This window comes from Zalophus californianus, chromosome 10 (assembly GCF_009762305.2).
Source record: "Zalophus californianus isolate mZalCal1 chromosome 10, mZalCal1.pri.v2, whole genome shotgun sequence".
NCBI classification, from domain to species: Eukaryota; Metazoa; Chordata; class Mammalia; order Carnivora; family Otariidae; genus Zalophus; species Zalophus californianus.
The window spans coordinates 68,803,027-68,819,414 of record NC_045604.1 but is presented as its reverse complement, the minus strand read 5'-3'; positions in this window follow the sequence as shown (position 1 = coordinate 68,819,414).

Here is a 16,388-nt window from a genome sequence, read left to right as displayed (position 1 = left end):
CTGGACCCCGAGCAGGACAGGCAACCATATCTGGTTACAGGTTTGGGACGCAATCGAGTGGGCCTGACTCACTGCATCCTTGTCGCCTTGGAAGCCAGGAGGGCCGGCCCCATGGGGAGTGGGAGGGGGCGTCCTGGGGGCGTCCAGCACCCCTGGGACTGGGTCACTTTGCCTAATGTGAAGGTTCAATTCACAAGCCCGTTTGCCCTTCCTCCAAACTACACCATTCGACTAACCAGTACTAATGGCCATATTCTGCCTCATGTTTGTCTTATTTTCCAGTTACTGAGAAGTTGAGTGCAGGAGAAAGTGCTCTTACTGGAGCCCCCCCAACCCCCCGAGATCCCTGGCCGGTGATTCAGGTCAGGTTGCTGGACCGCACACAGATCCTGGAATCTAGTTTTGCTTCTGGAAACACGGTCTCTTGCCGAAGACTGGCAGAGAGCAAGCAACGCCCTTTCGGTGTCCAGGTCCGAGGGGTCCTGCTACACGATTTAGCAGAACATCAGCTACACTTCTGTGCGCAGCAGGGGGTTGCTCGGGGGAGGGGGTGATACTGAGAATACAGGGGCCACTCCCAAAATCCCTCCTCCGGTTGCCACTTCAACTCAAAGACTCCTCACCCGTTGCTCCAAGGATACCAGCTCTGAGCCGCTGACCTTCTCGGACAGAAATTTGCTCTGGGCATTGACAGGCCGGTGAAGTGGTTTGATAACCATCGACGTGTGTTTTCTGCTCAGTGGGACTTTGTTTCCCCTGAATGAGCTGGGCTCCTCCGTCCGGCTGACCCCATGCACGGTCCCTCCCCAGCCCGCCGCTCCTCGTCGCCTGCAGCTGGGCACCTGCCTCCTGGTCGCCGGTGGCCACCGCAGGCCCACATCTCCCAGCTACCCCTCTCCGACTGAGTCTGATTTTCTGGCCTCATCTGCACTTACCTTCGGCCTTGTGAAAACATGCTCCGCGCAGGGAGGAGGCCGGCAGCTTCCGGGTCTCCCCCCACAGCGCCTGAGCTGTGGCCTCACGCCGGGAGCAGGCCCTGTGTCTGGGCCCGTGGCCCCGCGGATGGACGGGCAGGCGAACGAGAGCCGGCCGCTCCTCTCATCCTCCCCAGAGTCACCCGTCTGAGCCGGGGGCGCTGCAGAGACAGCCGCCGGGAAGACCCCCTTGTTTTATCTTCTCACTCTGTTTGCTTTGTGGTAAAATACACGTGAACGTGAACTCTGCCATTTTCACCATCTGCAAGTGCGCAGTTCAGTCACGCTCTCCAGAACCTCACCGAACAGCCACCCTGTTCCTATCGAACAACCCCTCCCCCGACCCCTGCCCCGTGAATTCGCCCACTGCAGGTCCGTGTGGACGGCTCTGCCCTCTGTGTCTGGCTCCGTTGTCGAGCAGGCATCTTCGAGCTCTGTCCACGTGGCAGCAGTGGCCAAACCTTCCGTCTTCAGGTGGAACCGCACTCCGGGGTTTGCCGACACCACATGCTTTCCATCCATCTGCCGGTAGACGTCTGGGTTGTGAATCCTGTTGCTGTGAACATTGGTTTGCATTATACAGTTTTTTTAATTTCAATGTTTTGTTACATAGGTAACCTGTGCCCATTGTAGAAAAATCAGAAAACGCAGATAAATGAAAACACGAATCCACATAATCCTTGACCTCCACCCTGAGAGATGGCCCCGCAAACATTCGTTATTCACCTTCCCAAACGTTCTCTGTCGCGCCCGTGGGCACCTTCTAGACACCGGCGTGGCTGGACTTACATTTGCAAACCAGATGGAATATGCTACACACCCTTGTTTATACCCCTCGAAGCTGATTCTATCGTGTGTCCGACTCCCTCCCTCGATAGATGACAGACACACGCAGACTCATGGTTGGACACTGAGATTATTTTCAATATTTTGTTATTTATAAGCAATGCTGTGATGTATCCTTGTAGCCAAGTCTTTGTGTACAGTCTTTATTCTCCTACGATAAATCCTTAGAATAATTAAGGACTTCCTAGGAGAACTGGGGCCCTAAGAAGTAGTGTTTGCCCACACAGCCGTGGGCGTGTATGGTCATTCACCGGGTGGTTCTTAGCTGTCCTGGAAAGGGTGCGATGTGTGTTTTCAGAGCCCCTTTCTGGTCTGCCGGAAACAAAAACCTTCACTTCTTCCTGATCAGAGCCACGCACTGTGCCGACTCTCCCAAGCCCACCCTCCCCGGGGTCAACCAGGATCCCCTCTGCCACCAGCCCCCACTGGGCACCAGGGTTTATGGGATCGGCACGTCTTCCCGGCTAACGCGGGCTGACGCACTCTCCCACTGACACAGCATCGACTATTGACTCGGATGGCAGATATATACAGATAGAATAAGCAAGGCCCGTATCTGAGGCCTGAAATTCAAGGTGTGCTTATAGTGCTGCGGAGTATGTATTCCATAAATATTGTTATAAAGGAAGGAGGGAGGGAGGACCCCTGGTGCCTCATTCTGCCCCTCCCTAGTCCTGCCCCCTTCCCCGTCCCGCCCCCCCAAGTTTGGTGGAAGTGAGCCCTCCTGAGGAAGAGAATGCCGAGGGAAGGAGAGATACGGAACCTGCTCAGTCTCTTCCCAAGCTCCGTTCTCATGAGCCGAGAGCTGGGAATTGTGGGGGATTTAGTGGGCTCAGGCTGCCATCATTTAGGGCCGTGTGATGAATTAGGGCCGTGAGGTATTGAAGCTACTGTGATGCTCCAGCTTGGAGAATTTATGGAGATAAAATTGTGAATGTGTAAGGAAATGAGGGAAATCAATCTGCATGCAGGAGAAACCGGGGAGGGAGGCCCCGCTCTCGGGCCGGGCCCTGCACCCACGAGCTCCGGCAGAGGCCTTGGCGGACCGGGTCCACGGCCGCCTGGCATCCCTGGGCTTGGACGGCACGGTTCTACACAAGCCCCGTCCCCTAGCAGGAGCCCGGGGTCTGCTTTAGCCGGCACCTCGCACGCACGCACGCTCGGCTCCTGAAATCCACCTGCTGCTGACAGTCTGCCTTCCTGCCTGGACTGTGACCCCCCACCCCGGGGGCGGGGCAGAGAACTGACGTATCTCCCCCCAAGATCTGTGCTCCCTGCTTGCCCCCCACCCTGGCCCACAGGTCCCAGCCCTGAAGCTCTTGCGGGAGGCGAGGAGGTCGGGAGGCAAGGGAGAAAATCAGCTCCCTGAGCCTGGTTGCCCCCCCCCAGTGGGGTCCCGATGCAGGAAGGACGCAATCAGGCAGTGTCACCGTGCATTAACAGTCGACCTTTGCCCTCAGGCCACGAGGCAGACCTTCCAGGACGGGGAGTCCTGAGACACAGGAGCAAAGGGAGAGCTACCCACCTGCTTCCAGCCGACTCCGTCCATGCTCCTGTGAGGACCGGCCACCCCACAGCCGCAGGAACGAGGGGCAGTGACCTGGGGCCCCGTGTCCCTGTCCTTTGGGCAGCCAGAGACGGGGGCAGGGGCTGCAGTCCCCCAGCACTCACCTCCAGCCTCTGCCAGAGCCCCCCACCCTGGCAAGCAGGTCAGCCTTCCCCCCCGCCAGGGCAGAGGGACAGGGATGGAGGCAGGGTCCCCGCAGCGAGAGACACCCCAGCCGCCTCCTCTGTTCCCGAGCCCACGGGGGCCCTGAGCGCTCAAGGCTTCGTGCCCGGCTCCCTGGGCGTCACGCAGAACATCCGTGTGCGTGGCATGTGCGTGGCGTGTGCACACACGTGCGTGTGTTGGGGGGGCGTGGCAGGGGACAGGGACCCGTACGGTGGTCACACAGGGAGGCCACACCAGCTCCGTGACACGGTTGTCTGTAACTACGGGCAGGTTGGTGGGTGAGACGCTGCAGGAACAGGGAATCAACGGGACAGATAAGTCACCTTGTAGGACTTCTGTCCTACAGGTTTGCGGGTTGCTTGGGCCCTCAGAGCTTGGACATGGTTGGGATGCTGCTCGAGGAAGCGGGATAGAGTTTCACTGGGTCGCCTTCCGCCTTCACCTCAACAGGCCCTGGAGCCGCCCTTGGGGGCCTCGGGAGGCTGACATGTCTTCTTGCAAGAAGTGTGTTGGAACCATGGGTCCCCTGCTGCCCCGGACCCCTGGAACAAAATGCAAAGTCCCGGCTGGCCCGGGAGCCCCCACCCGCCTCCCTAGCAGGGCACGTGCCCAGGCGGCTCGCCCCAGACCTCCACATGGCTCACTCCCCACTGCCCTGCGCCCAGGGCCCCCTGACCACTGCGTCTCCAACAGCCCCCCTGCTTTGTTGGTCTTCGTGCCTCCTTGTCCCAAAGCCCCACAGCAGGCTAGCTCTTCACCCGCCTCTGGAGCGCAAGCCCGGGGAGGACAGGAGCTCTCCTGCGTCAACTCCAGGCTCGGATCAGTGCCTGACCAGAAGGATGTCTGACCACGTACGTGCTGTGAACACACAAGCGAGCAAATGAGCTGAGGAATGATGGAAGAACACGTTTCAACAACAGATGGAGGGCCTCTTCCAAGGGTGCTTCTCCTGGCCTGACAGGTCGGCATCAGGCATCCGGAGGCTGTGGGGTGGGAGGGTCCTGCGCCTCCTGCCCAGGCGCTGCCGGCCCCCCATGGTCGCAGCAGGGAGGGCCGGGCTCTTTGCGCGCATTTCCAGACGACACGGATGCTGCTTTTGCAGCCTCCCCAGACCCACCTCCCTTCACCCACAGCGTGAGCCTGTCTTCACTGGCTGCAAAGGGCAGAAGCATCTCTCAGCCCCACAGGGCGTGGGGGCTCAGCAAGGCCACATCGGAGGGCCCGTGTCCTCAGGAGGAGCAGGATGCACGCGGTCTGGGCCCCAGGAGCCACTGTGCCCACGGCTGACATGGCACAGAGGCCCTCCATCTTTCTCCGAGCCGCATGGTCAGCCCACGGCTGCGACGTCCCCTCCGGTCTGCGGCCGCCCCCTGCTGTCAGACTCAGCTCGCCCTGCGCGGTCACTCGCACCCCCTGGGTCCCCGTCTTGCCGAGGCTCCCAGTTGTGGTAGCATGCAGGCTGCCTTAGCCAAGTACTGACCCAGCAGAGATGCGGTGTCAGGCCAGAGACCGGACGCCACGCACGGTGGCCGCAGCGGGTTCCCTCTCGGGCTGGGGGACACCCTGTGTCACGCTGTCCCCGCCTTCTGGGGGTTTGCAGCGTCTCAGGCGCTCCCTGGGGTGAAGACGCAGTGCCCTGACCACCGCTAGAACCTGCGCACACCGTTCTCCCCGTGGAGCGTCTGCGTCCAGAGTCCCCCTCATGGAGACAGCCCCGGCCCTGCACCCGCCCCACTCCACGGCCACCAGATTCCATCTGCAGCAACCCTACTTCCCAGTATGGTGGCATTCGGAGCTACTGAGGGTCAGGACTGACTCATGATCCTGAGAACCTGGTGGGGACACACTCAGCCTGTAACCAGCTCTAGGCAGAACACAGTCTGAGTCCTGCTGGGGCTCCAAGGCCTTCCCGAACCTGGTCCGACCCACGTCCCGACCCACGTCCCGTGGTCTCTCCCCTACGTCTCTCCCATGTCACCCTGCATGGAGGTGGGGCAGGCGCAGGTCAAGGTTAAGGTGACCAGACTCTCGCCTGTGTCACTGCACGCCATCCCCAAGCACCATCGTGCGGTGGGCATTCTGTCCGTCCCACTGACGAGGGCACGGGGTCCCCTCTATGGTGGGAAGGGAGCTGAGGGTCCGGAGCCTCCAGCAGGGATGGCCCGGAGGACAGGGGAGCGCGGAGAGTGGAGCGAGTGGAGATTGAGCAGGAGGAGGTGTAGGGGCACGTCTCCTCGGAGGAGGCAGCCTGCGGAAGGGGGCGTCCACGCAGACGGCGAGGACCCACAGAACCACAGAGGCGGGGGGACCAAGGGACCCTCTATGGGCTGTGCCCGTGGCAGGCCAGAGCTGCCTTCTGGAGGCACGAGGTCAACCCCTCTGTGCAGGGAGCAGGGCTCCCAGGCGTGTCCTCGGCCCCCTCCCCAGCAGCGTGGCCTTCGTGGGAGCAGGAACCTCAGTCAGTACGAACGGACAGCGAGTTGCGGAACCGGGTGCTGCAGGCGGGGGTGTCCTCTGTGGCCACGGGCAGGGCTCTGCCCCCCTTGCCACTCAGCTGTCTGTGTCCACCCCAGACTGCACACAAGATTTTACCCCCGGAAAGGGTCCCTCTGCTCCAAGGAAGTGTCAGGACCACCGAAATGACCCTTTCCCTTTGCAGATTAGGAAAGTGCCCTCCAAGGGCACAACGGCTTCCTCTTGGGGCCGCCAAGGAAGGAGAAACCACTGAGCCTGCACCGCGGGTCCGATCCCCTGCCCAGGGCTGTCTGGTCGCCGGGGGTTTATGGCTGCGAGGGGGACACAGCTGCCCCACCGGCTCTGCAGGGAAGAAGGCAGGCTGGCTCGGAGGCGGCGGCTGCTCAAGGGGAAGGCAACAGGAACGGCCGGGCTCCGTCCCCGGTGCCACCTCCTTCCCCAGCCCGCATCTGGGGGCACATTTTGCCAGCCCACTTTTCCCTCTTGTAACCTCTTCAAAGGCATCAATAACTTGATTCCTCCCTGGAGGGAGCAGCAGGTGGCCTGTGCCCTGGGCAGTTTGCCCCCGTGGGGGCTCCCGGCCTTGGCCGTGTGCCGGAGCTGGAGGGGTCTGTGAGGAGCTCTGTGGGCCCCGCAGAGTGCGACATAGAAGGGCCTGGAAGGACAGACACCATGTGATTGCCCGCAGAGTGGGTACCTGGAGTTGTCAGGGTTGTAGAGACAGAAAGTGGGGTGGGGACACCAGGCGCTGGGGAGGTGGACGCAGACGGGGAGCTGGTGCGGACAGAGTTCACGCCTGGCAGGCTGAGAACCTTCTGGAGACGGTGGAGGTGACCCTGCTCACGGTGTGAACGTGCGTAATGCTGCTCAGGTGCACAGCTGGTGATGGTTACGTGGCAGGTATCACGTCACGCACACGGAGGGGTTCGCGTCCTCCCGCAGGCTTTCCCCTGGAAAACCCCGCCCTGCCGGCGAGCCCGGTGTGCCGCCAGTCCTGTGGGTAACTGTCTTCACTCCTTGTCTGGGGAGAGCCTTACTCTTCCATCGGGAAGCAGAGAGAGCGACCACCTTGGTGGTCCCGGAGGGGCCTCACAGGTGCGACCTGGCCGCCCGCAGCCCGGGCTCGGAGTAGGCTCCCGCAGGACTGCGGACAGCGACCTGCTCCTCCACGACACCAGTAGGGACGCTCAGAACGCCTGCCCGAATGTGGCTTCGGCCCAGGGGTGGGCTCCAGGCTGCACACCGGTCAGTGTGCTGAGGCCCCTCCCGGCCCAGGTGTGGGGGGCCTGGAGCTTCAAGCAGGATGGCGGATTGTGCTGGGAGAGCCACTGGGTGGAGGGAGGCTGGTGGCTGGCACGCCTTCCGTCCTGCTGGCCTTGCAGCTTCTCGTCCCCGAGGACGCCGTGGAGCAGCTGGGTTTCAAAGATGCGGGGGAGCGCCCTCGGGGACCGGAAGGAGTCCAAGAACGTCCAGCATCCAGGTGCACCAGGCATGTTAGCAGTTTGAGTCAAGGTTGGCAAAGAAGAGCCCACAGGCCAGTCTGGCCCTCAGCCTGTCTCCACGTGGCCAGCAAGCTAAGGGTGGTTTTTATATTTAAAGAGTTGTAACACAAAGAGAAATATGCTGCAGACACAAACGTGGCCCCTCAGCCTAAAGGATTTACTGTGCAGCCTTTTACAGAGTCCGCTTGCCAGGCCCTGGTAAACCAAGCCCTGTAGATCGTAAAATACCCACCTTCACAGGAAAAAAGATAAAGACACAGGTGCTTGTCTGTGGCCCGTGGGCGTGGTCTGTGGACGTGGTCCAGGAAGATGGTGAGAGAGAAATCCCCTCACCTGAAATGGACAGAGATGGTGCCCATGGCGGGCTGGTGGGCTGGATGGCCGGATTTACAGCTGCTTGGCTGGGCCACGGTGCCAAGATACCTGGTCAAGCACACCGGGGTGATTCTGGGACAGTGTATTTTAAATGAGACAACACTGGAATCGGTGGACTTGCCCTCCATGCACTGGAGTACATCTAGTGCCCCAGTCGAAGGCCCTAAGAGGTAAAAGCCTGACGCCCCGAGGAAGGGGGCGTGCTGCCAGCCGACAGCCCATGTCCCCGGGTCCCCAGCGTGCCGGCAGCTGCAGGGCTTAGAGCCCCTGGCCTCTGCCGTGGCGACTCAGTGCCCGAGAATAACTACCTCTAACCCCACACACGAGTGTGCGTGTTTCTCTGGAGACCCCGACTCCAAGGGGCCTGGCCTGTACCCAGAGCCTTGTAAACCCTGCTCTCCGGCGAGAAGTAAGGTCTAGTGAGGCCTGTTCCTGTGGTGCCCGTGGGTCTGGGTCAACAAAGAGTCCCAGATGTCTGCAGGTGTCTGCTCCCTGTTTTTCCAAGACTGGCCACGGGGCAAGGACGCAGGACACAGGCCCCTGGTGACTGCGATGCTCTTTCCTGGGGCTCCTCGCACTTTTGTGTGCATCTCCAAGGCTTTGGAAAGGTGCTTGGGGCAGAGCACACACGAAAGGGCCCCAAGGCGGCAGGCAGGCCCCCAGCCCCGGTCACCGTCCTTCCCCCACTCAGCAGGTGGTACGGTGATGGAAAGCCCACAGGGCTGGGGCTGTCCTCGTGTGGGGCAGACGCTGAAGCAGAGTTTAGCGGGCGGGGGGTTTATTGGGCCCAACATCTTTGCCAGGTGAGCGAGGGAAGTGGGCCTGGGCGGAGGGCACAGTTGAGCCCCAATGCAGCCTCAGCAGAGGCGTCCGGCCGTCCTACAGAGGAGCCTGGCCAGAGCAAGCGGTCAGGCCCTCCCGCCCCAGTGACGGCCACCTCTCTGTGCAGAGGCCACCCAGGAAGAGGACATGCCCTGGGCCAAGGGCAGTTCCCAGGGAGGACTCAGCCGTGAGCCAGCTGGGCTGGGCGCACTGGAGGGCAGAGAGGCCTCTGGAGGGCGGATCCCGCACTCAGGACCGTCACTCCCAGACGGGGAGCCCCTCCGCGCTCTGCAGCTGCACCTCCTCTGGGCTCCGCTGAACCACCCACGCCGCCCGGCGGGGTCCCTTCCACGGACGCAGCCCGAGTGGGCGGCCACTCCTGCTCACGATGAATGTGACACAGACAGACGCCACGTGGGGCCTGTCACATCTGCCGCGAGGACGCCAGGGGAGACCTGGGTGTCAGTCAGCATCACGTCTGTAACGGGGAGCCGACTCGCTGTTTGGGGTTTTCTGGGCAACTCTGCTCGTTTCCTGGGGAGCCCCAGGCAAGGGGGGCGGGGGAGAAGGTCTCACTATGGTCAAGCCGCCTCCCCTGTCTCCCATCTCCCAAGCTCCCACTCAGCTGCCCGGGGGCTCCAGCCATAGCTCCTCACGCCCAGGGCCCGGGCGCCCCGGCCTCCTGGCCCCTCGCCCACCTGCGGCTGGTGGGAAGGTGCCCGGGGACGGCTCTCTGGGAGACAGCCTCTGTCTACCTGGGCCACGGGCACTCCGGAGGGGCCAGGCCAGCCTCAGCCACATCTGGAATGTGCACACCCCGCTGTCCCCAACACCCAGACCTCACCGCCATGCGGCGGCCCTGCCTGCACGTTGCCCCTTCCCTGGCACTTCTCACCGTGGTCCTGAGCCAGGCTGTGTGACAATCACCGCCATCAAAAGCCTCAGACACCTGGGGGCACAGGGCTGGGGGGATGTGCAGTGGGATGGAAAATTCCCCCAAACAGTGCAGTTGTGAGCCCCCACCTCCCCAGTGAAGCCCCCAGGCTCCGCTCCTCCAAGGACCCGCTGAGAACCAAGGGCACAGAAATGCCCGCAGCCTTCAGCTCGTCCAGAGTCTGCACCAGCCACCGTTCACCCAGCCTTCCTGAGCCCTACATGTCATTAGGCTCAGCACCCCCTCTCCTCGGCGGACGAGGCTCCGCGACCACTGCCCACGCATTCCTGTCCCCAGGTGGCCGGGCCCATCCGGAGATGCCACGGCCGGGCCTGTGCCACAGCAAACAGCTTCTGAACTCCAGAATGGGATGAAACGTGTCTTTTCTGGAGTCACTGAACAAAGTCAAAGTGGCTTCCACTGGGAGCTAGAGACACACACACACACCCCCCCGCCGCCGCCATTAACCTTCCTGCATCTGATGAGGTACTAGGGCAAGCAGTTTGGGAGGAGGCCGGGGCCCACGGAGAGCCTGCGGGGATGGCTGTGGGGTGAGCACCTCAGCTGGAACCCGGAGGTACCCCGGAGGTTGCTGGGAACGCATTGCCTCCCAGGCCAGGTGCTCTGCAAGCCCCACTTCATGCAAGCTCACAGCAGCCTGGGGAGGGATGCTCTCCCCTAACCCATCAGGGACCAGGGGGCCGAGGCCAGAGAGGGCGGCAGAGGCCAAGCACCAGCAAGCGTCAAGACAAGCTGTCAAACTTTAGGGGTAGGATGCACGGGGCCAGGGTGTGTGTGCGCGCCGGGAAGCCCTGACAGTGCCTTACCCGGCAGGCCGCCCCGCACTCCAGTTGGACCTGCCAGGTGAGGCAAGTCTCTGAAGCCGTTCCCGGGGTCCCCCGCCTCCTTCTCCTCCACCCCCATCTCTCTCTCGGGCGTGGCCTGGCCTGCACACAGTTTGGGGCCCAGCAGAGCTGGTCCTCTCCAGTCTTGGCATGCCGACTCTTCTGCCTTTCTACGGGGCAAAGGAGGAGGCCCTCAGTTTACCTGAAAACACCTGGGCACCGAGGCTCTTTGGAGCTGCCCGTAGGCTGGGGTCTGGAGGCGTCAGCCCCCAGTTTGGAGTGTGAGAAAGGCGCCCTCCAGATGGCTTTCCTATCCTCTCTTCCTCAGACACTTACGTTCCGTAATAGCTGGCATCCCTCCTCTTTACTCTCTTCATTATAAGGCCCTTATTCCTTAAATGTTTGCTTAACATTTTTTGCAAAGCAAAGGAGAAAGCTCTGCAAACAACTCCTTCCCAAAGGCAAGGGAAGAATATACCCAAGATGTGCTGAGTCCAGGGCTCCGTGGTCCCAGAGCGCCTGCCTGAGCCCTAGAAGCTTCTCCGGGAAGCCAGAGGGCAGTGGCCCGTTGCGGAGGGAGAACCTCCTAATGGTCGAGCCGCTGGGGGCCCAGGAGGGCCTCGGAGGCCAGCTGAGGACAGCTCTTCCCTCCTCCTGGGTGTGGGTGTTTGGGGGCATGTTGAGGTCATGACATGGGGCGCACACGATGGCATTAGCGCCCGCACAAGGAGACACCAGAGATCCTGTGCAGAGGCCACGAGAGAAAGATGACCTCGGCGTGCCACCCGAGGGGAGAGCTCGCCCGGGAATGGACCTCAGGCTCCTTGTTGAAGCCCCGGTCGGTGGCGGCCTGGCAACGAAGGCACGTCCCAGAATGAGAAGCCAGAGCCTGGGTGGTTTTCCACGACACCGCATGCCTCTGCCTGGGGGACCACCGGGATTGACAGCCTCGGCCTCTCTCGGTGACCAGTTTCAGTCTCCAGCCTCCAACCCCAGACACCCTGACGCCCCGAGGCCTCTTATCATTCTGCCCAAAATCCCTCTGCGGTCGGGCCCCCGGCTCTGGCCCTGCGGCCACTGCTGAAGCCCGGAGCCCATTTCCCACGTGGATGATACCACACCGTGCTCCCCTCCTCCTCCCCTCCTCCAGCTGGCTCAGAGCACGGAACCGGCTGCCGGTCTTCCCGACTCACCCCGCAGTGGTCCCCACGCCCTCAGGGGACAGCCCAAGCCCCTGCGTGACCTCAGGGCCCTCCACGGGCTACTCCCCTGCCCTCACCCCACCCACACCCGCCCTTGCAGGGGCGAAAACCGTGCATGAAGGCAGGACCACCCGAGAAACAGTCCTGAAGGTGCGTCCCAGGCACCTGCCAGGAAGGGCATTTAGCCTTAGAGAGAGGAGAGGAACGGAAGAGCGGGTCAGCGCACACCGGGGCCCAGGGAGTGACACGTAGGGCCACATCCGAGGCCACGACCTGTGTACTCTATGGGGTCGAGGCTGGGAGCAGCCCGGTCAGGATTCCAATGCCCTGTCTGCCTCACACCTTGGACGGGGCTGTGCTGGGCTCCCACCTGTGGAAAGTGGTCACATGGTGCTCACAGCCCGGCCCCATACAGCCTGCGGGGAATCCCGGGGGCTTCGGGGCGGGGGCGGGCGGAGCACACGTGCAAGATGACAGTGCCTCCCTCAGCCGGGCCCTGAACAGGCCTCCGACCCCCCTGTAAACCCCGGTATTCCCCTGGCTGATCTCGCCAGTCAGCTCCAAAGCAGGGGGACAGCGAGACCTCAGACACCTCACCCTCGGTCTCCCCGATGGCAGGCGAGCCACCTCTGGCTCCTCACAGAGCTGGCGGAGCGGAGGGGCCACCCCGTGCCCTTCGGGAAGGGTTAGGCTCAGGCGAGCAGCGGGAAGACCAGACATGGGACTGCAGCGGATGGCAGACCACCACTCCTGTCAGCGACGGTGAGGCACTGAGTGCTCCAGCCAGAGAGGCAGCGTGCGGAGCCAGCCCGAGTGCCGCGGGAGGGCCCCACCACGCGGGTGCGTGACAGCTCGCCTGGGCGCCCGGGGTGGCCGCGGCCGCGGGGGCTAGCGAGCAATATGGCAGGCAGGGCGTGAGGGGGCAGGGGGGAGACGGGTCGCAGGCCGGAGCAGGAACCAGAGAGCCTTGTGCCCCGGGAGGCGCGGGCCAGCAAACTGCACACGGGGGCCCCACATCCCGCTTCCCGCACCTGCTCTGCGGGCAGAGGTCCCGCCTTCCCCCCAGCGCCACGTCCTCACAGAAAGCCCCAGAAAACAGTGACTGTCTGCTTCCGTCTCAGAAAGTCTGTAAATGGGCGCCTGGGTGGCTCAGTTGGTTAAGCGACTGCCTTCGGCTCAGGTCATGATCCTGGAGTCCCGGGATCGAGTCCCGCATCGGGCTCCCTGCTCAGCAGGGAGTCTGCTTCTCCCTCTGACCCTCCCCCCTCTCATGCTCTCTATCTCTCATTCTCTCTCTCTCTCTCTCAAATAAATAAATAAAATCTTTAAAAAAAAAAAAGTCTGTAAATAATTAACATTGCTGTCTGAGGCACTGCTGTGAAAACACTACTATTGTTCAAAAACAGTTTGTCTCCAAAAATAAGTGGTAGTAGTAATAACGATACTCCGTCTCCAATCGCTGGCCGTGGCCGGAATGTTCTCTTATCCACGGGGGTGGCTGCTGGAAGCTGATTAATTAGAACTGCATTTCAGACCTTTTAATTTAGATGTTAATAAATTCAATAATTTCATCCATTTATCGGACCAGATAAGATCCTTTGGGAATAACTTCTCACTTACCAGAGTGCCCAGAGTACTATGGAAGGCCTTGGACAGGAAACAATGAAACCATGTGCACAGCTCCAGGCCTGCTGGGGATCTGGCCCCAGGTCAGAGGACTCCGCTCTCGGCCCTGTGCCTCCTGACTCCACCGGGCGGAGAACGAGACTCCCCTCTTGGGGCCTTCCAGGCTCTGCCCCCGCACCTCCTCCCTTGGCTGGTTTTCATTTAAATCTTGTTCTGGTAATAAACCATAATTGTGAATATAACAGCTTTAGTGAGTTCAGTGAGTCCTTCCAGTGAATCATCAAACCCAGAGCAGTTTTGGGAACCTCCGAGCTTGGAACTGGCATCAGAAGTAGGGGCTCTGTAGGCTGTCTCCTCTAAATTCCCGGTTGGCTACCTTCCGCAGGAATCAGGCCCTGGTCAGATGCTTGGAAGGACTGGAGGAGAGAGGTTCAGGAGGCCCACGCTAGCCCGCCAGATCTCAAGTCTGTCCCCATGAAGATCAGGGCATTGTCATGCTGCCCGGAGTCTGAAAATTCCAGAAACCACAGCTGGTGTTCCCAGCTGCCCAGCAGCCCCGGGGCAGGCAAGCGGCCAGGAGACAGAACCACTGGAAGAACTCACGCTGGCCAGAGCATGCCCCCCTGCCCCCACGCTGGAGGAGAAGGACGCAGAATTAAACCATACCCAGCACTCTGCAAACAGGCAAGTCTGCAAACGGGCTTCTGGACCTCCTGACGAGGAGAGAGCCAGAGGGGGTGAACGGCGGCCCCCCCCCGGCCCCTCTCCCCGGAGATCTCTGGAAACACACTTCCTAATTGCCCATCCCCAATCTGTGATGTGCTCCCTAGGGAGGAGGGGTTTGAGACTCCCAAGACTACGTTTGGAGAGCTCCAGAGTCTCCCTCCTCCTGTGAAGGCTGTGTGCACCCGGGGTCCACGAGCCTCTGTCCACAAAGCTCAGCCTCAGGCACCGTCCTGACGTCTCACCACACCCGTGACAGCTCGGATGCAACCAACGCGTGCAGGGATGAAGGCTCGTGCGTCGTCCCGGTCTGCTCGTCGGGAGTAAGAAATGCAGCCATACGGCCTGATGTTCAGGTGGGGCCGGAGGTGGGCTCCTTGTTAGGAACCCTAATTCCAAAATCTGAAATTAAGGGAGAGGAGCTAAAGGCTGAGTGCTCATCTGGTAACAACATATTGTGTTTACTTCACTCCACTTCAAAAACACTTGGCCCTAATGGTCGGGATTTCCAGATTTTCCCACTTGTCAAAACAGAAGAAAGAAACTGTGCGGTGCTAGGGGCTTCTGTGAGCCGGATACTAATTATTAATGCAGGTAGAATACCTCAGAATCAAGTTAGGAGGCCATCAGAGAACTACATTTGTCTAACAGTTTCCACGCGTGCGTCTTTATAACGCAGCTGTGTGCTGTGGGTCCGGCCCCCAGGCCCAGGGTGGGGGCGTTTCCAGCCCCCTTTGGATGCTAACCTGCCAAGGGGAAGCATTCTGTTTTCTGCACGTACCAGTCAGATGCTCTCAGCGTGAGGCTCTGTGAGGACATTCGTCATCTCACACATCAAGAGGAAGTGTTCGGGATGGTTAATTCCGTGTGATGGGGTCCTCAGCGACTTGCTGCCTTCCACAGCTCCCCCAGCTCTGCCGTACTCTGGGTCGGCACCCCCCGTGCGGCGAGATGCTGCCAACCACCGGCCCCGAGCAGGCACATCACACGTGGCAGAGGGACAGCCTTTCCACATTTCTCTCCTGTCAGGGAGAAAAGCTTTCCCAGAAATTCCCTGGGAGACTCCCCGTGCCGGCCCCTTCCTCACGGCTGGGTCCCGTGCGCACGCGCACAAGCCTGGAGAGTGAGCCGGGGGCCTCTCGGCCTCTGTCTTGTGTGGTGAGCTCGACCCTCAAGGAAGACGGACGCTGGGCAAGGTTATCAGGTCAGCAACCAAAACCCAATAACCAACGCCGCTCCTTCCTGAAGCCACAGCCTAATGCCCAGCACATAGTAGGTGCTCAGTAAACACGAGCAGAAAATAAAACAGTGGGAACCAGTGCTCAGTTTCCAACTTTGGTGCCCTGACCCCCCCTCACAGGCGCCCAGAACCGGCCCTACTTCCCTCCCTCCCGGTCCTAGCCGCGGCCTGCACTCCTGTGTCTGTCATTGTCTTGCTCTTGAGTCTTGTGCAGGGCACTCGCCCAGGCAAAGGAAGCCCGGTGACTCTACAGGAGAAGAGGGCCTGACGGGCAAACACCTGTCCCTACAGACATGAGAGAGCCTGTCCCAGGCGTGGCTCCAGGATCTGCCTTCAGATCTGGGAACAGAGGGGTCTTGTCCACGTTCCTGGGCCCCGAGGAGAGCACTGGACCTAGAACGCATAGCCTGGAGGCTTTCAGGGCAGAGAACGCAGTCGGGGTGGGGGGCGTGCTGTACCGCAGAGGCTGCCATCCTGTGGGACCTGTGGGCAGGACGCCCCCGTTCCCCTCAAGATGCAGGCGGGGACTCTGAAATGTCACAGCCTCTCTGACCTGCAGTTGTCACGAAATCTCAGGGACCTCAGGACCCTGGGGCCCCCTGCACACACTCGGCTTCTCCCCGGAAACCAGAGAGAATGAGACTTCATCAGAGATTCCTGTGGGGTTAAGAGATGGGAGGCGGGTCTGCCACAGCAGACGCATGAACACGTGGGCCACCCAGACCATTCGAGGCAGAGGGAATGAAAAGTGTCCATTTTATCCCTAGGGAGCCTGAAGCCCCGGAGAGACACGGGTTCCCTGGCTCGTCCAAGACACTAATGAACCCACTCTCCACGATCAGTTCTCTGGATGAGCCTGGACAGTCTCTGGACCACCGCCCTCGCCCCACTCCACCAGGGGGTTCCCAGGACAGCAGGAACGACTCTGAACCCGCTGGGGGGGGTCCCGCCATGAGTGTCTGGGCCTGGACCACCCGCCCTGCTCGCCTGAGCCCTCTCTCGTTTGTCCCCACAGGGAGGCCGAGCCTCGGAGTCTAGGGAGGATGACGGCTGCCTCCTCCTTGCAGGCACCCACCCCAGGGCCTGCAGTCA